At 38.1% G+C, this 26,499-nt stretch overlaps 2 protein-coding genes across 2 annotated transcripts in view; one reads left to right on the top strand and one right to left on the bottom strand.

The window, feature by feature from the left end:
- The window catches only part of m (miniature), a 107,412-nt gene that overhangs the window by 4,205 nt on the left and 76,708 nt on the right, over positions 1-26,499 (top strand). The window contains exon 2 of the mRNA XM_043415230.1: positions 12,400-12,474. The gene's annotated coding sequence lies outside the window, so the exon portion shown is untranslated. The remainder of the gene's footprint in view (positions 1-12,399; positions 12,475-26,499) is intronic.
- Positions 1-26,499, bottom strand: part of Sol1 — a 311,881-nt gene that overhangs the window by 279,898 nt on the left and 5,484 nt on the right. The gene's annotated exons all lie outside the window — the stretch shown is intronic.

The following is a 26,499-nucleotide window of genomic DNA, read 5'->3' as shown; positions in this document are numbered from 1 at the left end:
TCTCTCTCTCTCTCTCTCTCTCTCTCGTTCTCTATATACCTTTACTTTATTCGGCTCTTCGTATAAGCTTTTTCCTTAATTACTATTTACATCTACAATCTCTGCGCGCAAGATCTCCCAGCAATTATAATATTGAAGGTAGAACGTGGCATTGAAAAAAGTATGTCAAGAATCTTGAGACAAATCCAAATTCGTACCGATGAGATGCAACAACTGGACAGTCGCACGAGATGTCATCTTGAAGAAGGAGCCTTTTTCTTGGTTTTATTCATAATCGTGAACGATGAAAATCCTAGAGGATGACACCCTCTGACTCAAGACTCATCGTAAATTGCCCTGCTGATCATCGAACTTGAGCCACTTGCCTGATGCGTACACACGTTTATGGCGAAGTCGTCTTCCAAACAAGTTGTGGAAAACCCGGCTGTATTATTTGTTATTAAACACTTACAATTATGATTCGCAGTGTGCAGCCCCTGAGGAGCTGTATTCTGTGCTCGGATCCCGTGAACGGTAGAATTTCAACATCGCTAATTCCAATGACCCGTGAAACCATGAGAAGGCGAAACTGCGAAAGGCGTATAGACAAACGCAACTCGTTTAGAGAGCGCAGAAGCAGCCAATGGGGAATGTGTTCCCGTATAGAATGTACGAAAATAGAGAAAAAACATTAATGTTCGGGGTTTCCTCCGTGAGTATGGCTCTCAGCCTTTTGTATGAACGCGCTCAAATTCGCGATCATATTGCACTTAGAAGGTGAAAAGGTTCGCATTGAGTAATATGCTGGACTAAATACACCCCGATTTTCGAGTAAATTTCCATGTTTTCCAGTCTTCGAGAATGCTCCAGTATTCTACGAATTGGAACATTTTATTTTGCCGTTTTTTTGTCTACCAGAAAAGTCCAGCCCACTTTCGAATCGATTTTCAGTTAAATGGGTTACTGTTGTCTGACTGTGCTGCAAAGTTCGTACCGAATAAATTAACTGAGTTGCTTACCGACGTGCAAAAAAAGACGAGAAATAAATTGTTCAACTACAATCGTATTCATCGTTCCACGAGTAATTCCCTTTCGGTTTTGCAGTACATTCGGTGACTCGAATATCATACGAAATTGTACGTATCCAATATCACATCATAAGAAGTTATAATTAATCTGTAGTTTATGTGTTTTTTTCACTTTTCTGAAACCCGAGTGCTGGTGGAATAGAGAAAAACTTACAAATTACTATGTCAAGAATAATGAGCTGGTTTCCATCATCGCTATCAAACTGTTTTAGTCTTCGCCGACTCACTGAGTCGTTGAACTGCAGCTTCGTTTTTAATCCTATTACCGATATAATTTTTGGACTGCGAAACCGAGAACGAAAGTATCGTTTTAAAAGAAAAATCCATTTTTTTTTGAGATACGTTAACGAGATTAAGCTCCTTCATACATACACTGACACATTAAATGATACATATTTCCACATACGCTTTATTCCCGTGTGGGATGTACCAAAAGTCAGGGAGTGAAAGGGAGAAGAGATAGAAGTCCGTAAGGGATTTCCGAGGGGATCTCGCGGATACTCATACATTCATTAAAACCGAGTGCCATGGACGTGTATAGTGAAGTCAGCACTCGTATATACGAAATCCACGTATATAGTATTATATGCATATATCATATACATATACAAGCTGCATTCCCTCGGGCATGTAAATTTCACGAGGCAGCTTTGTAAATTGGTTTAAAGCCCTGTGTCAACGTCGTGGTTATCGGCTTTCGCGAATGCACACCATATTATCTTGACATTACGAATGAGGTATATATACGTATCGGGCGGTGCGTGTATGCGCGAGTACAATTTAAGCGAAATAAATATACTTTTCATGTTAAATCACTGGGGTTTCATTTCTTTCGTCAAATTCAATATCTCAGAAAAGTTCTCGAGCTGATCGAGACAGCGAAGGATATAATAGTAATTGAGAAAAGTCCGCGGATTTTGGAGAAGATGCAGGAAGATTCTGCAGGAAAAAATCATCTGAAAATCTCAGATTCACGAATGACGCATTTATGCCTTTTTTTAAGGGGGGGTCCTGCTTTAGGAAGTCAAAACATAGATTGTTTTCGAGAACGTTTTTTGATAGAAGGAAATAACTCAGCATAGCGAACTTTTTAGTATAGTTTCAAGGATGTTTCGAGAGTATAAAAACATTTTTTGAATGTGAGAAATACTAATTTGTACATGGTTTATGCGCAAAGTCTCATTGTCGAAGTTTCTCAGCTGTGTACAATGCGGAGATCGTAATTATTGTCTGCAAGAAAAATTCCAATTTTTGTTTTCATTTTTACATATTTTCCTTCCATACGAACCTATAGAAACTCGAAAAAATTGCGAAATTCTATATTTTTAATGCGTGTTCGAAAAGAACGCTTCTAAAGAAGAAGAATATCACTTTAACGCGCTGTAAATATTGAATTTCGCAATTTTCTCTTGAATATTTTATAGAATTCACCGTTTTTTCGATATACACTCGAAAATTTCCCTCGTACTTGAGAACTATCAACAGTGACAAACGAGCATCGACACAAAGTACTATAAACAACGTTAGACGATATTTAAACTCGCAACTCGTAGATAACAAAGTTCACGAGATCGTTTCGAAGATACGAGCAATTGGGAAAAACGTATTGTGACGTTTATCCTTACGAATAATGTGTGCAGAAATCCCTGTTGAAACGGCACGGTGAATGACGGCGAAACGAATTGAACATAAGTCAAGCTTGTAGGAACCTGTTATTTTATTATATCGCATGCACGTATTCGATTGTATGTAGAGTGAGCGATGTATAGACTCCGGAGGGGGGTAAAACAACTCGACGAGAGTAACATTTGTACGAGTATATAGGCGTGCGTACGCTCGGTATTAGGCAGACACACAGAACAGAGAAACGCAGAGTGTAGAACAACAGAATTTAGCCCTTTTATGTGCACTCACGCTGTCGGGAAAATTCATCGGTCCGACGATTTTTCGTTTGAGCAAACACCGAACGCGCTTGCATACACTTTTTTCTGCTACACAACCCTTGGCGCAACGATCACTAGAAATCAAAATGGCGTTATACGGTAAACCTCCCAGGCAATGTGCATGTGGATCTTCAGTCTCTGCACTTTGTATAGTAATCACAAAAATGAGTGTATAAATATTTCCTCGTGTCTTGGGGAGTTTTCTTTGCCTTATAAGGTCGAGAAATATTTATTTTTTATATATTTTCAATGAAATAATTATTTTAGATATATAATTTTTTAAAATGTGTCGACGATACGCCAGAACGGCAGCAGGTGATCCGAGCCAATAAATCAAACATCATCACTTTATACGGGACGAACTACAACAGAGAAAATGCGAGGGATCAAAGTCAATCTTTGATCTTCGAGTAAACATTCTTCATTTCAACAGCTAAATGTTTAATGTTTACATTTTCTTTTTTTAATCTGCTTCACTTTTGATTCAGCATTTTATTAAAAGAGTGTTAGTTCGATTCTTTGCTTCACACTACCTCTCTTCGCCGAAAGAGTCACGTCATCGCAAGTGCACCGACGGACGTCGCTCCGCCTGTGATGATTATTAAATTTACTCTTTTATTTATAATAATGATTGCTATTTTTGGAATGGAAATATGAGACATGTTATTTATTGCGGACGCCGCATTTCTACATATATGGAAACCATAAAAGTCATACGCGGGGTCATATTGTTAAGGTTAATAGCATAATTGTCGGTGTCTGCATAAATATTTGCGAAGGCATTTTATTAACGTCCCCTAAATCGCCTCTCGAATCGTATAAGAAAATACATCACACGGATCGCACACGTGCGACGATCAGAGGAAAAAGAAATCTACGCCAATGAGGTTTATCGATTTTACAGAAAAATCTGGTCACTAACAGTCAAAAAATAATTCAACTTATTTCGCAGTATTTTAGTTTTGAACATTGTTTATACGTATCTCCGGAATTTGAAGTCGCGTTGTTTCCCGATCTTTTCGAGATTGTCTCGAGCTTGGTCAAGTCACCACCACCAGGTTTTTTCTTTCGTTTGATGACGGAACGCACGAATTGTTTTATTTCGACTTCTGAACCTTTTTGTAGTCAATAAAAACCGTTGAATTTAGACATCGAACTTCGACATTTTACGTTTCAGATTTCTTATTCGATTCTCCATTAACTTGGCCTTTAATGATCACTCAACATATAAGCCATCGGCCATCGCAATCATTCCATTTGGAATGAAAATACATGAATTTTCCTCTTGAATATCACGAGTTTTGATTAGCTTCGTATACAAGATCCAATCACCGGAAGATCTTGGCTTTGAGATAAGAAAAATGACTGCGGGTTCAAGATCAAGATCATCAGAGAAACACGTGCCAGCTATCGTTTTGGTGGCTCGCTAATGCCCCGGTGTCAAAGGAAAAATTATACCTCTGCAAACATGTTGGCAATTTATGCTTCAAAGTTCAAAGTATACTCTCAAGAATATGAGAGAAAAGGAAAAATACATTGTAAGAGATTCAGAGAAACGGAGGAACGTGCGAAATGCAAAATCCAAATGCAACAAGCCAATATAAGGTTTTAAAAAAGCAGGTTTTCTGTAAAAAGTACATTCTGGTCTGGTCACTCAACGTACTAGTATTTCACTAATATATACGTGCAGAATCCAGGGTATATACTTGCAAGTACAGTATAAAACGAACGAAGCAGAGACTACGAGTTTTCCACGTTGTCAGTGAGTTTCTAGCTACTTCTAACTATCTCTACCTCTCTCTTCCCCACCGCTCCCACTTATTCTATCTTCGTCGTTTCGCTTACCTCCTTCATCGTTTCGCAAACTACAAAAGCACATTGCACGTTGAACAAAACTTTAACGAAGGGTCCGCCAGGAGGAGTTGCTGCCCTTTCCACCTTCATATATACTATTGCTGTCCTTCCTAACCAACTCCCATCCATAATTCGTATGTACAAGCTCCTTTACGATCGGTTCGTGGTACATCTCGTTACACATTACGAATGCTTAATTGTAGGAGGCGTGATTTGGGTCGATTTCATTGGAAAATTAAGGAATTCATTTGATCGTGAGTCTTTTTATTTCTATTGAAATAATTTTGCTTTTGAAACATCGTGTGTTCTCAAGGTCAACCACAGCCATACACGATGAAGTTGAGAACTGGACTGTAGACCAAAAACTAGACTTCATGGCCCATGTTGAGCTGATTTTTTAAGGTTGAGCTTCAGGTTCGAAGGCTAAAAAAGCTTTCCCGAGTAATTCGAACAAAGAAAATGACAATAAGCAATTACTCAGTGATAAAAGTCATCGCAATTGAGAATGATTTTTAATCTTTTTCCGGTGAATTTAAATCATGTGTAGAAATCGACTTAACAGAAGAACGCCGCAACCGGCTAACATCAAATCTTTTCATTTTATCGATTAGAAATTTCACTCGGTTCAAATTTTTTAACTATATAAAAAGTGAATAAGAAAATTAAGGCATAAGATACACGACAGGCTGGCAAAGATACGTTTGAGAAACTTTAGAATCGCAATCCCGAAAAATCTCCAAACTCGAAGTTTTTATGATGAAAATAATTCAGGAAAATATAAATAGTATATCGTGAAGACAAATTATTCTAATGTAATATCTGTAACGACGATAGGATTAAAGCTTTTGCTCAAAACGGTTTTAAGTACGCTGATAAATCGCACATTCATCCTCGTCGAATCTCGTTTAATTTAAACATCGTTATCCCTTTTCGTGCACGATCAAGGAACAAACGTCAGATTCAGGCAAAGTAACCCGATTTCCGTAGCCGCATGGGGGTGGTAAAAAATCTGATTTTCTGAAACGTCCTGTAGAGTTAACTATACCAGTTTCTATGGTACAGTGACCGTGGGGATGTACCGGAAATAAAAAGGATCGTCCGACAAGTGGAAACTTCCTTGCCCCGGTACATAGCGGCAGCTTTGGTAGAGTTGCACAGCAGAAAGGGGAGAGAAAGAGAGAGAGAGAGAGAGAGAAACAGAACGGTGAACGTCCGAACAACGAACGTACTCCGGACAAGGGTTTGAAAGTATGTAACTGTATATATAAATGTATAAGTGTGTGAAGGCGTATGTACATGCTCAAACTATCGCTATTGCAGACCTCTCTTTATTCGGACTTTGTAAAGTTTCGTTCGTTCAACGCATACATATATCCACGTATATAGAAATTGGTAGTGCCTTCTACTAGCTGGTGGTGGCATCGTGGAGGATCATAAAAAATGTGGGAATCGCGTGTGCCCCGAAGGTGGATTTCCTATCCGCTTTTATTTCCTTCGCCTCTTTTTCGTCTGTTTCTCTCTTTCTCTTTCGCTCTCTCCATTTTTGCGTGTCAGATAGGAGCATAGGAGTGGCTAAAGTATGTGCATGGCACTCGTTGGACGCAAGGCTGTCGAAAACGACCATGAGATTCCGCCCTCCTCGCAGTGGCCACGCGAGACTCGATCTTGACTGAGGAGAAAAAAACCATAATGGTTATCATTTCGCAAAAGATCCTTTGATCTTTTGACACTGGAGCTCTCGTGCCTGTGAAGCCAGGTGATAATGATGATCGCGATTCAACGAAATTCACAAAATGCTCGGTCGTCCGAAAGACAAAGGAAGGAGGACCAAAGGTTTTGAGCTTTTCACAATGAAATGTGCAATCCGTTTGTTTGCCAAAATAATTTGGAGGTAACAATACGCAAATGTGATTTCACCTATGGAAGGTTGCCACGTTATCGGATATTCTACAAATACCTATGAAATTTTATACGCGCATAAATTATTATTGCTTATACTGGTTTTTTCACGTTGTCATTTTTCCTCTCAAGATTACTGTATTGATGCTGAATTTCTTGTTCTCTCATGAAATTCGATTCGCAATTATGAACCAAATTGAGTTTGCAGCGTCTCATCCATTTCGCGAGGCAGTTTGAATGCGAGGATTTCCGTTTTAAGCTTTTCCGACGGAAATCGTAGAAGCAATTTAGCAAAGACTCATGGAGTGACGAATAATTTATCACGAAAAATGAGGATTACCTTTTCGAGTGAACTTCCGATGATTATTTCTATGCATTTAGCTCGAAGGTAATCTCCGTCCAGGGAAATTCGAATGCTTGAGATTCCGTTCGTCGGATATTATTACAATTCCAACGTTCGCGAATACTCGAAAAGTAAACTAATCAACGTTGCATCGCGAAACCCAGTATTTCCATCCATAATCAAAAAGTTTTATTATTATTGTACTTTTGTTAAAATCTTAAGTACCGACTGAAATTTAAATATGGTGTCATAATAGCCTTAGTTTTCGAGATATTCGCGATTTTTTTTCGTCATTTTGTACGCGATGCCTTTACCTAACACGTCACTGGATAGCACTTGGTTTACATTTTTTATTACCATCGCTAAACGGATCTTACGACTTAAAAATAAAACCAATCGTGTATTCAGTACTATTGTGGGATTAATATTTTAAAAAAATGGGAATTTTCGACCATCTAGTTTCGGAGATATCGACTGATGAACTGTGTTAATTTTACGTGACGCGGAACGGGCGCATGACCAGCTGTGACGACGTGGCAACAGTGTACGGTGCGGCGAACCGGTAGGCGCAATACAAAACAATATGAAAGCTTTTTTCTCAAATGTTCAACCACCTTTCTCGATTAAATTACCATTTGAACACTTTTTAACATCTCCCGTGATGAATAAATAAGATTTCAGGAAATACTGACATTTTGACGATCGGCGCTATAGTAACACCGGAGAATGGCGTTGTTGGCACGATTACAGCGTCGCTTTCTATGTGTATAGAGAGGCAAAGTGTACAAGCTTTGACAAAATCGTGTAATCGGCAGCACCGTATCAGCATTGGATTTCATTGTACGCCGCGGCCCAAACTTTTAGCTCGTACGTGTACATACAGAACTACCTTGAGAGAGAGAGAGAGAGAGAGAGAGCAAAAAACAGAAACAATTTTTATGTATCGTGCAAACATTTTGGTCAATTAGGGCTCAAACGTAAACTGAAAATGATCTCTGTCGACCGTGAATTGATTACCCCGCTGTCTGTGGTAACAAATGCACGAAATTGAAATTTGTACGCGCTTTCACTGTAATTACTCATACTCATCAGAATTAGTGGTTTTTGTTAATATTAGCAGAGTAGCCATGACCGGTGGAAATAACATTAGTAACGTGCGGGAGAATGGATGTAACGCTTTTTATTCAGCTTTTTCAGTCCCCATTTTCATTACCTTCTGTTGAATGGACTGAGAGGTCACAATTTTTCATGAAATCGCAAACAGTAGAAACGGTCGCATCGCTCAGATGCAGTTTATAAAGAATCCTAGCTAAGAGTGCACTTCGACATTAGTCGGACCATCATCATCCGTCTCGACCCAAACACCAAGAACGATAAAAAAAGCAGCAGCAGCAACTTGGTGTACGAAGGGAAGAAAGAAAGAGCTGAAGAGAGGGAGAAATATAGATGAAGGGAAACTTGGAGAAGTGTATGCGAGGGATAACGAACAGAAAAAGAGCCAACAATGTGGAAACAAAAAGACAAAAAGCTTACGGAAAAACTGAAAAAAAGGATGGTAGAAAAAAAAACGTTACGTCGGGGAGAGACATAGTGTAAAGTACTTCCGGTAACAATGCTGATCTCCACCGTTTCGAAATAAAGCATACTCGACATACGAAGAGCGAATGAGAAAGCGGGTGAGAAAGAGAGAAAACAAGAGGTTGAGCAGAAAGAGGAATGGCATGAAAGAGGAGAAGAAAAACTCGTGTAAAACGACCAAAGCTAGAAGAGTAGGTAGCGTTTTTTTTCTCACGAAGAATTAATGAATCTACCGAACAAATGCGGGCTCACTTCCGGTTTTTGCACGGATGTATGTGCGAGTAAAGTTTCCCACAGCGCCAAAAAACGAGACAGGCCAACAGGATTTTTATCGTCGATTTTTAACGTTAACCATTGAATTACGTTACAGGAAAAAACCATTCGAGTGCTTCACAGTTTCGGTTGCTACCGGGCAAATTTTCGGAGACCAACGCGCATTATTCTAGGCGTATATTCGCTCTTCCGGTAGATTTTGTATGGCCAACCTGCGTATCGAGAATCCACATTTCCCAGCTTTTATCTCACCGTTTTTGCCCATAAAATGGTATATTAGTGACATTGATATATCGATATCTGTATTTCTGTTTTTTTTTCTTTTTTTTCGAAGCCGAATACGTGGCGATCGCCGATTTCCACGGGAAATATAAGGGCCGGAAAAGAAGGGAAATGTGGAGATTATCGTTTATCGCGCGAAACGGTCTTCCCTCCCCCCCTACACCTCCGCCCGAATAAGCTTGTGAAATTGGAAACCTCAGAAGTTGTTTGTACGAAATTCATCTTGTAACACAGACGTTTTCTGCCCTCCCAAACACGCCTTTTTCCTTCTGGATCAAAGCCAATAGAGTACACCGGAGTTATAACAGCGAGACTGTATGTACGTATACATACCTAACACAATCTTAAACTCTTGTTTCTTTTTCAATGGCGAAGCCAGACGGAGCTTAATTCGAAAAAGAAAGAAAACTCTAAGGTGTGACTCGAATCCGAAAGCACCCTCGCGGGAGGCATTTTTATACGTGAAATCAGCACGGGAAAAATTTCTGGTCAGATTCGCCCTACCTCCATCCAAATGGTCAGTAATTATTTGACGATTAGAAAAAAAATGATAAAATCATTGCGAAAACATAAATTTTTTCATCGAATTTACAACTTCGAAAAAACGTTTTTTTCAAACCATAACGAAATACATTGTCAGATCAATTTTTTTTCAATATATTTTACGATACGTTAATAAAAAAAATTTTTTAAATGCGATGAAATATCTCGTTACAGCCAAATGCGCGTTGATTCATTCAACAACCATTATCCATTTTTTCATGGTTCCTTCCTGATGAAACTTACACTTTTCGTGAAGCTGACGGTGAAGCACCGAATTAAGGAAATTCTATATACATGGATAGTTGAGTGCATATCACGTTTGTCTGATGTATATACCCTACTAGGGATGTTCTGTACTTGACGAGGTGGAGAGAAACACGAACCGGACGTCAAGCCTATTATATGCCCGGACCCGCTCGGTACCAAAGTGCAACCCCTAAATTCTCTCATCTTGTATCTCCCTTTCGCTTTCTCTCACTCTCGCACCCTCTCGTCTTTGGTATAGTAGAACCCGTCACTTTTAATTCCAAGTCAGGCAGGATGGGAACGACGCCATCCAAGTTGATGTTATTCTCTCAACTCGACTTTCACGAATTCACAAACGAGAGAGCAAAAATGAAAAAGACTGGGATAGCTGCACCCACGATGGTACACACGTTTGCGAATTCCATTTTAGTGAGTGTCTTTTCAAATTAAGTTTATCGGACGCAACTCTTTCGAATTCCTTCAATGTAACACCCTACTACAGGATAAATTTGTATGCGAACAGACACTTTCTAGATGTGTCGTGTCTATTTCTACTAGAATACACGGAATGAGACTAGCGGTGAACGTATGTACGTATTACTCGGTGAAAACTTTTCGCAAGTACAAAAAAAGCACTGAGCTTTGAAAAATCGCTGCTTCACTGACATTTTCGATATTTGGAATTGACATTTTTGTTGTTACTTCAAATAAAAAGTAACAAGATTACAAGCTTTCGATATAGCTAAGAAACGGACGTCGGTGTACATGCACATGAGTTTACTGCAAAAACGAAATACGAAAACTTGGCATGCAGGTTGCCATGTGAATGCCAAGTTTTTGTATTTTCTTTTTGCTTTTGCGGGTACGAATTCGTGACTCGACGAATTCGCGTATTTCCGTATTTTTTGATAAACGTTTTTTCAGTAGCGACTACTTGGAGTTCAAAAGTTTGAGGAAATCGCTCAATCGCGAGTACCCAGATTCGCTGCATGTTTTGACTCCGCCGTTCGAAAACTGTCTTCGCAACACATTATTTTTTTTCAATTTTTCAAAATCTTTTATGGCTTCAATCCATTGCTCTTCAACCAAACTTTGAAGACCTTCTTTCAACATTAACAAACATTCGTCGTTGGATAATCGCACCATTTTATTACCTGTATAGAGAAATCGATGATTCGTGTAACGAAAAGGAAAAAGTAAAAAAATTGAAAACCTCCAAGCTTATGGGAATGGTTTTCACCGATACGAATGCCATGATTGTTTGCATCTTACAATCTTAGAATCGTTCAGTCAACGAATATACTTCGACTGTAATTTTTTCAACTTTGCTTACGATCTTCTAGTCTAAATAATAGCCAGATTTTTATCAACCCTGGCATACATTATAATTGTTAACAAGGACCACAAGTTTTCAGAGTACTGTAACAAATCGTTTGCCTTAATTAATTATAAATCGTACGTAATATGTTATACAGATGCACTTAAACACGAGGAAAATACACATGGAATGAGACCCCCGAGATTGCAAAGTTTGCTTGGTTCCTACACTTCGAATATGGTAACGAATGGATGAAAGTTGGGAGATAGCGATAGGCAGAAGGACAAAGAGAGACGGGGAAAGAGAGAAAGAGAGAAATATATGCATGTGTGTTTGGTGTAGTCAGCAAAGAGCTTGAACTATCCTGATATGGGTGTTATAATGCGTGTCACACAAATGAAATTGCCATTTTTTATTTTATTTTTGATTTTCTATAGCCAGTCCAATTTTTATTCTATTTCATTCAGCCATTTTTTAGTAAATAATTTGCAAACTTTGATCATTCAACGTATAAGAAATAACTCCACAGGTCCCATCTTTCCATAATCAAAAACAAATAAAAAATGGTGATAGATTAGAAAAAAAAGTACTACTCCAAAGTCTGAACTTTAAAGAACATGTGTGCAAAATTGGAGATCGTTTCATTCTACCATTTTTTTATATTTCACATAAAATTCCACCCAAAGATGACGTATTTTTAAGGGTTAATCCCGTACAAACAAAGCAAACGGAGTTTACATAAAACCTATGATAACTTAGATTTTAAAAAATCAGATTCGTATATATATACATAACGTCGCTTTACGCGAAGCTGATGTTTCTCCTTAACAGAGTCTCGCTGGTCAGCTCACCTTTTGCGTATTCAAAGCCGCAATTATCTAAAAATTGACACAGTAAAATAGTCGAGGAAAAAATGTTTTTGCATACGTGCATCCCCTGATGGAGCGAGTAATTAAATATTGATATTTTTGCAAATTCTGAAGAGATTTATACCTCATTTTGACCGTCTTTTGACATCTGACCAAAAATGGCCGATATTTTTGGTGCTTTCAGATTAGAATACAATGAAGCGAGCTTCCAAATCCAGTACGCGGGTTCGAACTACTTGGCCTTTTTATTCCAAAACCGGTGAGTGCAATATTAAAATTGTGGAATACCACAACTTTTTTCCTAGCAAAAATGTTACATTAGGTGAATGGAGAAGTTACCTTTGTTGCACTGCTTTAAACAAGAAAAACACATGTATTCACGTGAGCATATTGTTCTTACGGTCTTACTTTTACTCTTTTCAAGTGAGTTATTTCACTCGAGGAATCTTTTATTCTTGTTGCGCAATCGTATCCACGACGCTTTGTTTCTGAAATGAAAGAGCATTTCGGGAGCTGAAGTTTTCATTAAGGTACAGCATCAGACCAAACTTCCATATCATTAACATCCGTTGATTAACCCGTTAAGTCATGAATTTGTGAAATGAAGACGCATATGCAACAATAACATTCATGTTTGAATATCTATCAGATTGTCTACAAAGAAATTTCTGTTACTTTCAATGCTGGAGTGCAGTGACCGTAGATTGCAATTTTTTTCCTATCATCCTCGTACTGGGAGGTTTCTTATTCATGGTAGAAGTGAAATCGATTAGCATTGTTACAGAAAAAATAGAGCCAACGCGGGAGGAACAAAAGGAAATAATTTGCTCACAAAGTTTGGACAACTTTTACAATTTTCTTAGTTTTCAACATTATGATTTTGTTCTTACGGCATAAATATATTCATGTTTTCGTCGTAGTTCTTACTCAATTAAATTCTATCAACTTTTCCCAATGAAGATATTTTTTTCGCGCGTTATTTTTTGTTTTACCTCAACTGTCAAAGAGAATAAAAGGAGAGGCTCCCCTTCTACGTCTTCCCTCGAGATCTTTCCAACATTTTCGTTCATCCGTTGCAAACGGTTAAAACGTTCAATCATTCAGCGGTCATGCCTTTTCTCTCAGGCTCATTTTTTCTTCCTTTTATTCGTTTTCTCCAGTTGTGATGAATATAAGGAAAGAATGAAGAGATCCACAGAGACGAGTAAAATGATTTCAAGATTCAATGGCTCTGTTATACAAAATCTTGCCAATGGCAGCATCAAGCGTTGTACCATTGGAGAGAGTGGAGCAGAGGAAGCGAGGAGAGGTATTACGTGTGCACAACGGTCCGTTCGAACAGTTTTGTCTTTATCCACTTCCTGTCGTTTCAGTCTCACCTAGTTTCTCGGATAAATTAAAATTTCAAGAGTCCGATAACGAAGGCTGTGGGACTCCTTTCTCTCTTTCTCTCTCCTTTCTATTTCTCCTTCATTTCCCAGGAGCTAAGCTTCGCTTTCGTACACTCTCGTTTTATCTTTTCTTGATCCGTTCGTTTCTTCGAGAGCTAAATTGTCGTCGTCATTTCATCTGGTGCCCTGTCAATGTGAGCTTTTCCGTTTATGTTCAGAAAATACTTGAACCCCATCTACAGCACGAAATCCCGAAGGAGTTGCATACGATAATTATTCCTATACTAACCCATGCAAATTCCAGTACACCCATGCATGAGCAAAACACACATTTACGAATAATCCATTCGCATACGCAGACGACAAGTGCATCGACGTGGCTTAATGATCTTCAAGATTAATCACGAATTAGAACCGCTGTGGTTACCAGATATAAGATGAAGGAGGGTCGCAATCACGAACCGATTCCCATTTCTCGGTGTAGTACTTATTTCCACAACATACTTCAACCATTAGCGCAATATTCATTAGCGACACGATCGTGCGACGTCATCCGGTAGACGAGAAAATTGTTATTTAATCTTTTCCTGATCTCCAAATTTCCTTGTCATCTGGAACTTGAGACTTTAACTGGAGACCATTCCCAATTAACATTTCCTCATTTATTAGGTCCGCGTGTCAGCGAAACAAAGTCATGCTAGTTTTGAGATCCGTCGAGACAAAAGACCCATTGGACGAAGCTTCGTTGTGCTGTATAATGGAAGAATTTTGCTAATTTGTTGTATTTAAGGAGTTTCGGTACAAAAGTCAAAATATTAAGAAATTGATCAAATTTGGTGATAATGTTCTTCAACATCAAGTGCGAAAACACAAATTTTTTCAAAATTTTCTTCTACTTAGTTATCGAGTAATTACGCATTAAAGCAGATTTCTTATGCCCGGAATGTATACCTATATATATGGAAACGCTATGCTTATACACGTAAACTTTAGTGATCAATTACTCGATAACTGTGTAGAAGAAAAATCTTAAAAAATTTGTATTGTCAAATTTGGCACTAAAGAATATGTTCACCAAATTTTATAAAATTCTAAACTTTTTGAAATTTTTTATGTTTTTAGCATGGTTTAGCATGGCAACATTGTATCGCCTGTACCGAAACTCCTTAATTAAGGATATTTGGTACAGGCTTACAATGTTGCCATGCTAAACCATGCTAAAAACATAAAAAATTTCAAAATAATCAGAATTTAATAAAATTTGGTGAACATATTCTTTAGTGCCAAATTTGGCAATACAAATTTTTTAAGATTTTTCTTCTGTACAGTTATCGAGTAATTGATCACTAAAGTTCACGCGTATAAGCATAACGTTTCCATATATATAGGTATACATTCCGGGCATAAGGCGTAATAACTCGATAACTTAGCAGAAGAAAATTTTGAAAAAAATTGTGTTTTCGCACTTCATGTTGAACATTATCACCAAATTTGATCAATTTCAAATTATTTAGACTTTTGTACCATACATCGTTAAGCCGGTTATTTGCATTACTTGCACTAGTTACTCATCACATTTTTACTGGAGCTCAAATGTATATTTATTTACTAACATTAACTTATTTGTATTTTTCATAAAACATGTTCTTTCATTATTTGTTGAATCTGGAGAAGTCTTATATGAAGTAGTTTCGAGACAGTAGCATTTTCCTTGGTAGTCTCTTCAAATTATTTAGCGACGTCTTTGAGTTGCAATTTTAAACTTTTAGTTGATCACTTTGTGTACGTAAACATTGACGTTGAAACAAAAAATTAGCCAGTATTTCATTAAGCCACAACGTGCTGTTTCTTAATCTTCTCATTTCCTTGAATTCCGTTGAGCTCGATCCTTGACGGCTGCATCTGTCACTTTTTGCCGTTATCATTCTCACCCTTACTTTTTCTGTCTACACTCTACTTTTTCTCTATCTCTCTTTTCCTATTTCCCTCTTTTTCCTATCTCTTTGCAACAACGGGTAGAAATGATTATATCCCCGGGAATAAAAGGAAACAATCTCAAGCCCATTATCGCTGTAGCGAAAAGGAACAGAGCCCTGTGAGAATATCCGGGCTTAGCTTTTCCCTCTATTTCTCATACGTATATACACTCACCCAGCAGCGGCTAAGCTTTCGAGACGTCACTCCGCCCGACAATTTTTTTTATTCTTTTTTACACAAGACGCGTACATATACATTTATGTTTGTATATCTGTACGTCTAAATGCATGTTCGTGTATATGTGCATGCGTGTGCATAGACTCGTTGAACTTCCTACAACATTTGTACGGGGGCTTTTCCCGACCGTTTCTATCTCGACGTTGACCTTTCATAGCCATTGGAATACGCAATTTTTTTTCTCCACAAGTCGTTAAATGCTTAAGAAAAAAAAACTTCGCCTCGTAACGTGAGGAATGAATCCTCATGGGAATGGAACGTGTTAATCAGCGCGTCGATCTAATCAATGTTCGGTGATGTTCAGCAATTTGACTAAAAACTTTATCACAATAACGGCAAAGTCTTAAATAATTTAAAAGTCATTCTACTTTCTCCACAATTCAAGGAAATCGATTTGACTCGAGTTTACTGCCAAATCCGTTGTGAAAATGAGCTAAAATTCGACCCCACTCGAAACTCATAACTAAAAAAAATCATTCTCTCCCTTCCTCACGGCATCGTGTTGAAAAAGAAATGTAATTAAACTCGTAATCAATATTTTTGTAATTGAGCGTGCGGCGGCTCGTGGTGAGGGCTCGTCTTAATGAAATTGCGACAGGGAATAGTTTGCGCGTGTCACGGGATCGGCCTTCACGTGACTTCATCAATTTAAAGTGCTCGTGGCTTTCGAGAAGTGGATTAAACATCGATGGATTGCGTTGGGGTTATGTTCCAGATTTTAATATATACATATATGTGCTCTCTCTCTTTCGATCGTGTGTTTGTGTCTCTCCGTCTATTTATATATATGTATGAAATGGGTGAGTACTGGGAAAAGCGAATACCCGAAGCACCCAAGTTGAGAGTGGAGGACCAGAGAGACCGCGATTACAGCGACACCACCGACCGATGATACCTCTGATTAAATCGTCGATGGTGATTGCGAGAGAGCCATCGATTGGCTCCTGTCTCTTCTCTTTTATATCTCCCTCGTTTTCCACCTTTCTCTGTCTCTTGCGTTGAGCAAAAGCTCTGCGGCCCTTTATACACGTGATGACTTCCAGCTATGTACATATTTCCCTCCGTGAATATATATCCATTGATAGTATCCGGAGAGAAAAGCCATCAAACCGCTACCCCGAACTCTTTCCACATAGCCTCCTCCTTCGCCACGGATTTAATACCGTTTTTCCTCGAGTTCTCTATTGTACAGAAAGAAAATTCCCAACACGAAGAAAATCCCTGAAGCGGGAAAAGTAACGCTGACGTTTTTCTCAATCCTCCCCGCGTGAGTGATGAATAAAGTCAAGAAGGATACACAAACGTCGGCACACACAATTGCCCTGCGACGCATATATAAATTGATAATAAAACCCTTCGCGATAGAAAGAACTCCCATAAATTTTCAAATGCATCAAAAATATTCTTGGCTAACTACCACATTTTTATCACTGTCCGCACCTGATCACACTTTTCTACGCTATGTGCTTTGACTATAAAAATATTATGTAAAATATTGGGGCACTGAGTATCCGCACGAACCTCTGCATCTGTGTTACAATTACAATGTTATTCGTTTTCGGTTGTGGAGAGTTTGACACTGACAATGGCGTTGATATGCGCACGACTCGACGATGGCTCTCGTGCATTCGAAAATAGTTGATGATGGGGGAGCATCTTTGGGGTCTTTCAAACGCTTCAATCACGACAGTAGAAGGGCAAAAACTGAGGACAGCTCCGCATTTCGTTGGTGACGGAGAATAAACGATTTGGGATTATTCGAACCACGGTGTGTCAATTCCTCGAAAGCGTAGTGATCCATTATTGGCTTTCGAGATTTATAAGCAAGATACATGAGCTCGTAAGTGAATGAAGAATGAGAAACGAACGAGCCAGAAGAATAGTGAAACGGAGAGTTTTCCTCGCGAGGGTTAATTTATCGACAAATAGGCCTCGGAAAAAGTCAATTATTCTCAGTTCATGGATCAGCAAAACTTCCAAGCGATTTCATCCGTAAATTTTCCGTCTGAGCTTATATTTCGAAAAATTTCGTTTCAATATCTCGGTCTATTATCCCGAGCGTTTTATAATTTAATTTTAACTTGTACGTGTTATGTTCTAGGATTGTCAGCAAAGCTGCGAGTCTTGTAAGAGAAAATGAAAAATAAAAGAGTTAAATTGATTCGCGCTCGAGGGGGGAAAAAGAGAGAATATTGGGTAAAAAATTCATCACGTCCTTTCTCGATACCCACCCAGTGTGCATGTGGGAAAACGACGCCGTGGCAAAGAAAAGTGATATCTATATAAGCACTCCTCCCTGTATGGGTGAGAAAGAGTGGAACGTTAGAGGTTAGGGGGATGAAAAAAAAATAAAAAAATAAAAAAATCAGAGGGTTGGGAAGAAGAGAGCAAGGCTTCTACTTTCAAAAACGAGGAAATACGACCTCGTAACCTTCGCGAGAACGCGCTTGCCGCTTGATGGCTCCGGGGGGGAGGGTCTTCGTGATCCCGTATCCGGCTATGGTTATGTACCCAACTGTATGTACGAATAACAAAATCGTGTCTGGAAATCTCGAGTGTTATATCCCTCGGTTTTTCTCATTTCTTATAGATATATCTGTAATGAGAGAACCCCAAGAATGTGGAGAAAAAAACCTAGTTTTAAAACACCGCAAATCCGTGAATATTTGAAAGGGAAAGCAATTTGTCGTGGATCCGAGCACCCGTGCTCATTTATTTTTACTAGTTGGACCTTGCTCTGATTGTAGCAGTTACCGAAGCAAAAAGCAATGATACTCGACGACGTTTTTGCTTGAAAGGTTTTTTAACAATTTCTGATAACTAACGTGATTTGTTATTGACCCAAACGAATATAGAGGGCGTGTAAAATACGAGAGGAGAAAATGGGAAAAATTCGATTGTTGAACTCTGAAATTTGAACGGGGAAAAATTACTCCGGGTCTACCCAACTCGATCATTTCATTGAGAATCTCGATATCACCGACGAATATTCACCAAGATTAACTCAGAACTTGTGCTAATGAATCTCGAATGTCAAGACACGAATCAAAGTCCGACAAACTCAGCAGCGTAATGCGATATGGCAGATACAATTTTGTCGAAAGGCGCACTCTCCAAACTTGATAAGAACGTCCTAACGGACAAACGAGTATCTTCCTTAAGGTCTTCCTTTCGCATGATCGCACTTTTTTGTGGCGCAAATATGTGGCACTCGAAATTTGGACTGATTCTTAACCTCTGAAAAGTCGTGGTTATATACGAAAAGCTTCTGCTTCTGCCATTTTTCCAATTTCTATTGTTAATATCTCTGTTAAACATTCGATGACCCTTTATTTTTCGCTATGGATTCCTTACATTTTTTTCTATCTGTGAGACAATTTATATCAGGAATTTAGAAGTATTCAGTATATGAATTATTAAATAGAAATGTAGTGATGATGGAATCACCGTGAGCTCCCGTATAAATTTTACAATTTTTCAAGTTTTAATTCTTCATTGAATGTTCGATAATCTGACCTGAAATTTCGCCAATCTATTCGCATGCACTTTTACTTTACTATGAATTAACATCAGTTACTTGTAAAAAATTCGGGTTCGTGAAAGGAATACCTTAACCAAAATCTCTGATATGAAAATTCCATTTCGAGCTTTGGAATACAGTCTTTAACCAATGAGACCTAAAGAGATAGAAAACAAACGCGAAACCATGATAAAAAGCCCTGAAAATTTCATTGACTGAATAATCTCAAATGCTTTTAAAAAAAAAGGCAATCTCGAAACAGAGATTAACACTGCAACTGAAATGTACTCATTGAGATGAATAATTAGTCCACTATAAATGCTGAAAACAATCCAATGTTTCGAAGCTTTTCGGTTACACAGAACTGTGCTCGTGAATATGTGAACGAAAAAACAAATATTGATTTTTATTCTGCGCCCGTTTCGTTCCGAAGCGACACACAACACACTTTGTTTTTTTTAACCATCCACTTTACGTAACATTTTCGAGGGGTAGAATATAAGAAGCACTAAAAAAACAGTTGATCTCAGGCTATTGCGTAGGTGAAAATATGATGCATATTTGTATAAAAAAAAAAATTGGAAAACGAGATCAATAGCTCGTTCAATGTATTTTCAATAAATATTATCAAACATAAAATACAAATGAGGTTTGAGGATACGTATACTAATTTTTTTCGACAAAGCAGGATTGAAAGGGTTTTAAAATGGGCTCCTTTCACGGAGGGTTCAATTTATACCGAAGCACGGTGACCCTGCCTCTCTGGAACGATTTTGACCTAGAGATAATTTTCTACTGACCTCAATCAACGTCAGCCATCAACATTGAACGTATCAGCACATAATCTTTTCGAATTTGTCACTACCCGTGACCTTTGGAGGCTTAACTCTTACACGAAGATAAGGAAAATTCGTCAATATCTTGCGGGAACGATTTAATTGAAAGAACTTTTCAATCGATCAGTTACCACATCCTACAAAATATGATCGAATTCGATTAATAAAAGTTCTAGATCACTCCGTGAGAAGAGATCCAAATTGAAAAGTCAACTTATAGTATGGCCCCAATCACTTGTAGGTATCGAGGGGAGAACCGTATGAATGTACACTGGCGAAAATGGCGTCGGTTTGAAGCTCCAGCCGATCGATTTTGTTATGGAGATCCCGAAGAATCTCCCGAGGGCGTAATATGTGAGCGTCCAGTAAATACTTCATATTGCCATGCCACAGGGACGGCGAAATCGGGCTTTGGAATACGAAAAGCCATTTTAAGCTATATACACTGCGACCGTAGTCCACATCGATTACTGAGCAATGAAAAGGCGCGGCTTACGTGAGTTCTCCTTTATAAATGGAAAAATTTCAGTCCTTTTGCTTCATAGAACCGCCATATATTCTCTGTATGCCGACGAGTCGGCCTCTTACAAACCTCGCGCGGTAGAAAGGCTCACGCCGGCAGGCTAAATCCTATTTTTATCGGATAAGCGTAATGCCTAGGGGTCATTGATGTCATTGGGATCAGAGGCCACGAGCATGAGGGCTAGATATTCCCCAGGGAAACAAGTAATTGCCAATGCCAATCCCGAAATCAAATTGACACTTGTACAATCAAAAAATCATGATAAAGTGTTTCATGGTAGAAACGCGAAAAATTCTCGAATTTCAAAGATAAAATAACAATGACAAAAAATCGATATCAAACGAGAACATATATATGATTTCATGAAAGGAACAGAAATTAATTTTCCCCACTGAATTCCCTAAAAATCACCATCCTGTCCTTCCATTGTTTTTCAATCGAATATTGTTTTCAATTTCCCAGTAATTGCATAATGTCCATGGCAAAAAAAAACGATAAAAACAAGAACGAAATAACAATCGAGAGGCAAGCGAAAAAAAGCGTGCTGCTTTTTTTCATACGCCGAAAGTTGAATGAATGTGGTGAAAATATATTTTGAAACTGTTGAGCATTAAATAAGCGACATCTCAATGATTGACCATTGAAAGTAGTAGCTGAGCGAAAGACTGACGCGACATGCATTATTAAGATTCCATTGGCGTGCATCGTTCCACACGTATTAACGAGTTGAATCTGCCAATAGCGCGGTTTCCAATGTTGATATTCAACTATTTGCTACCCTCCTGCCCTTTTCCCATCACCTCTGGGGACGCCCCTTTGTCTCCGTGTATACGTGCGAACATATGTGTTCGGGTTGTGGGGTGGCCAACACAGGCACACCAGTAATCGAATAAACGCGAATCTCCCTGAGTCTGACCGCTGTGACGAAGCAACTCGACGGGTTTTCAAAAACGTTGTGTTGCCATTCTACATTGTTGCATATAAACTTTGAACGGCTGTACATACAACTTTCAATTTTTCACCAATCAAGCCTCGCACGCGTATCAATCTTGTCACTTTTTTTTTTATTACTTTATTGACGAGAATTGACTTTGAATTCTCGAATACACAATACCGGATGTCAGAAATTTTGTCTGAACCAATCACGATAAAATATCACGAGACCATGAACAGTTTTAGTTATTAAATTACGTCGACAGATTTTCAAAAATTTTTCTCTCCAGGCGTACCGCTCTTCGATTCTGGTAGATAGAAAAACACAATTTTCTCTGCTGTTATCAGTTTACAGAAACTCGAAATACATAATTATTAGTCGTTAACGCCAACATACGAAAGTTTATAATAATTTTTCAAAAGTTTCATTATTTTTAACTAAGAATTTCGCATGTTTTCTCTTCAATCATCGAAGCTTGATAAAAAATTGTTTTCTCCTTCTCGTTTTCGCCGTCAACGAAGTGGAATCATAACATTTTTATGTTCGAATATATATTTGAAAGAGGAAATCAGCGGTTTTCGAGTATCGTCGGGTGGGGGTCGAAACAGCTACAGAATGCCTGTTCGCTATTTTGATCGTTCGCTGTTTCGACCCCCACCCGTATCGTCATTAAATTTTTGTGAGTTCAAAAAGTGTAGCTTCTCCACAAGTCCAGTGCTTAAAATTTTGAAAATTCATCCATTCGTAGAGAACAAATAGAGAACAAAATTACCTTATGAGATTTCAAGAACAACCAGCACAAATTCTAAAATCAAACTACCAGTAAAACCTGAAAAAATGACGAAATCGAAAGATCCCAAAATACTTGCGTCCATTAACATGAGAAAAATCAGTGAAAAATTAACGTAAATCTAAAACATGAATCTCTAAGAAAATCAAAGTCAAATGCTCCATATGAAAAAAGTGGATTATATTCGTTAAAATCGGAACACAATAAAATACAATTGTAATTCCCACCAATAATCTCCCCCGTGATATAAAGCTTTTTATGATATTTTCCGCCTTCTCTTCTTGCAGGATAGTGATGTGTAGATAAAAATTTGGTAGAAGCTTCATTGCATCAAAAAACATTCAATAATCCAATATGAATCTGTACCATGAAAAGTAAATTCGATTTGAAACGATATAATGAATATTGGATTGACTTGAATTTCTTCATAAAGCAAAATGCATCACATTCACTATACTCCTGATATAGTCTCCCTCGACCATCAGACGATTTGGACCATCATTCATGATACAGTCAAAACGATTATTAATTGCCTTGCAGTAGTTGTTAAAGAACCTCAAGTTACTTCACATTCCGACGTCCCCTCATAAATTCTTGTACACTAGTTGACTGAAATCGTGATAAAGATTAATTAAAAAATTCGTCTCAATCAATGCAGAGTCGTCAAATTTATGAGCAATCATGTCGAATAAAAAATTGTGAAAACATATTATCATAAAACAAAGCACGCAGCTAATTCTTGTCTTTGCATTTAAAATCACACGCGTAACTTTGACAAATAGCGAGAACATACGATGAGACATTATGTCACCACGAAAGGCACATTTTGTCACAGTGACATAGAAAGAGGGTAACTATGGCTTAGAAAACCACGAGGAGAAAATGGTTAAAGGGTTCCGCGAGAGGATACACATATAGATATACATGCAGCTCAACTGATATAAATATATATATACGTGTAATAAAGCTTCATTGGGAGATCAGGAATGGGCCAGTTGCCAAAGTGGGCGGCCAGAGTCTCGGTGTGGCTCTCTCGGGTTCTACGCCAAATAACGTTGACCAACAAAAACAACCGGTTGATTTATCGTTCGAGCGGTCACTCGACTTCACGTAGAGATTCTGCGGTTTTGTCGTTCAGCGCACGTACAATTATACTATATTCGTCTTTTCATCTTATATATACGTACGTATATAAATACAGGTCCATATACTCGGTTGCATATCCCTGACATTTCTTACGATTCGGGAATTCCACCCCCATGAATTCTCATCCGGTAAGTCCGTTAGTCATATTTCTCTTTCTTCCTATTTCCAATAAAAAAACTTTGCGATCCAGCGACGAACCTCAAGTTCGTAAGTAAAAAATCATTTCTAAAGAAACAAACAAAAAGGCGAAAGCTTTTTTTTATACCTTCACCCGTACGTAGTACGAGCAGCTCCATTTTTCACGAAAACGTCTAACATCCACAGGACGACACTACGAAAATATTTACCCCTGTCTTGAGTATACACAGATAGGAGTTGGAAAGCAGTGCGAAAGTCACCAAAAAGTTTGGCGTCATAAAAAGTTCTTGGTTACGTTTTTCTCGATTTTTTTTTTTTTTCAACGCCCAAGAAAGGATTTGAGTGAATCTTGTGTTCTTGAGTTCTCTGTACTGTGAGACGTGTGTTTTTCATTCTCTCACCTAAGGAACATTAATTTATAAATCCAATGTGTTGACAACAATTTTTTGATCAGCAATTCTGTGTCGACTATTTTGGTGCCTAAATTTGACCGTCGAAGAGCCTAGATTTATTTATAATTTAATTGTTCGAAACAATTGAACTGTTTCACGTTAGTCATGTGTACCGAAATGAAATTCTAAATTGATCAACCCTGAAAATGATCAGTAACAAATATTTATGGACGCACATTCCGAACTTAAAAAATCCCTCGTATGGCCACATAGACAGCAAAAATAGACGAAAAATGTTGCGTACTCAATTTTTTTGTGATAAACTCAATATTTACACGGTTTGCAAGTGCCGGATATAAAGCTCTTGATGATGAACGGTAATGGAAAACAGAGAACGTAACTCGTCCATCTATTTTGCGTTATTGGGAAACTTGTATTCAAAAATTTTGCAAACAAATTCATGGAATTCCAGAGAGCTACGTTTGTTCCATAGCACTGTCAATCTCGATGGTAATCCCGATCTAACAGTTCCACAACACATTGATGATAAAACTACACATACGAATTCGTTTACACAGAGTGAAAATTGAAAAAAAAAAATCACCGTAAAATACCGCTCGCAATACGGAACGAACGTAAAATTGGTCGATTATTACCTCAAATATTTGGTATTCGATAAATTCGAGTTTAAATAACGGATAATATTCAATCAACAGACAAAATATCAAAACAGTTTCGTTATTCAATATAAACAGTTTATTTGCACTCACGGTTTGCAACGAAATGTTTTAATAATCGGTTTATTCGAACAAATGTATTGCAACATTAAAAACAACAAATAACTCGAAAAAAATGCGAAAAAATGAATAATTTCACGGAATATTAATGCGAGGAAAGTAAAATGAAAGAGATCATTTATTTGTAGTGAAAACGCCGACAGAAATATTCTATAATAAACTCCCTCAATCTTTACTCCTGTAAAGAATTACGATGTAATGTTTTCAACAATAGAAAGTCACAAACATTCACAATCGAGCCAACAATAATAGTTATTCGCACGAAAAAGTTTTGGAACGTACCGTAAAGTGAACTTCTCTATGGAGCAGAGCATTAATAATGCAAAAGGAAGTTTGGCGTAAAAGTCGTCGGGTCAAGATGACGTTTTCGTACGAGTCAAAAATGTTGCGACTCGTGAACCCATCCATGGGTTAGTCCATAGCGGATGATGAATTTCGTCATGCATTTATCCAATTATCATTTGAGCCATCGTTTTTTAGTGTTAAGGAAGTCTTTTTTTTTTATTTGAGTGGGTTTATCTAGTCTTTCGCTTTTTTGCATCAAAAGTACATTTTCACTGTGTGAAATCACTCTTCATGAAGCAAAAATGTTACGACGAAAATTTCATTCGCACCTGTGAAGGGTTGGGAAAATGCAAAGGCCAATGAAATGATCGCAACCTCTCAAAATATCTCTGCCTCAAAATGCTGGTCACACTTTGTATAGAATTTCCCATACATATAATATGTGCCTCATGGTATTGCTTGGAAAGAGTGGGGAACGAGGTCGTTCTCCAACAATGGAAATCGACAAGAGAATCCGCGTTTTGCACGAAAAGCTTCACTGTATATAAGATATGGCGAGGAAAAGCGAGAAAACGTCCATTAATAACTCAGCTATCGACATCTGCCGGCCATCTTCAATGATATACACATATATGTACTCCTGTCTAACTATGCATTCGATATTTGCACTGTTGAAAGTACGCTCGCATACAGCTATGTTCTCGGCGTCGCGTCATATGAAGTTGGTGCAAATATGAAGACAGCCTCGAAGCATCCACAAGTTTGATCTTGCTGCCCCACACAGCTAACAAACTACATCCATATATGAACTTTTTGAGGTCATCTTCTCATAGAAATCATCTTGCCTGCTTCGTGAACTGTGAAGCACTGCATTCTCAGGCCCTTTTTATTTGCTGGATCTATTTATACGTCAAGGTCACATGAAAAGAGGGTACGACGTAAGACAAAATGTAGGTCGCGACTTCGCCATGGTTAAGAGATATTTTTCCAACCTGTGATGTAGAACCGGTAGGTAAGTTCATTCTTCGTATGGATATAGAGTTACTGTGATCATAATTCATGCTTTGATCGAATCGAATTATAAAAATCTCAATATTTTCTTCGATTACTTCGTAGAGCAGGATTGTGGAGATAAAATTCCGCGGTTTGCGGACTCCCACTGAAATATCAAAGGCCATCGATACCATCGTCGTGTTATTGATCTTCCCGAGTTGTAAGTCTCTGAGAAAATTCGCAGATTTGATTTTTTGACACAAAAAAATCATGAAAAAAGTATACCAAAACTTTGGACGAATCCAATCTGATTTTCAGGATAATA

Source organism: Venturia canescens, chromosome 1, assembly GCF_019457755.1.
Source record: "Venturia canescens isolate UGA chromosome 1, ASM1945775v1, whole genome shotgun sequence".
NCBI classification, from domain to species: Eukaryota; Metazoa; Arthropoda; class Insecta; order Hymenoptera; family Ichneumonidae; genus Venturia; species Venturia canescens.
The sequence above is the reverse complement of the archived record's forward strand: the minus strand, read 5'-3'. Positions and strand labels throughout refer to the sequence as shown.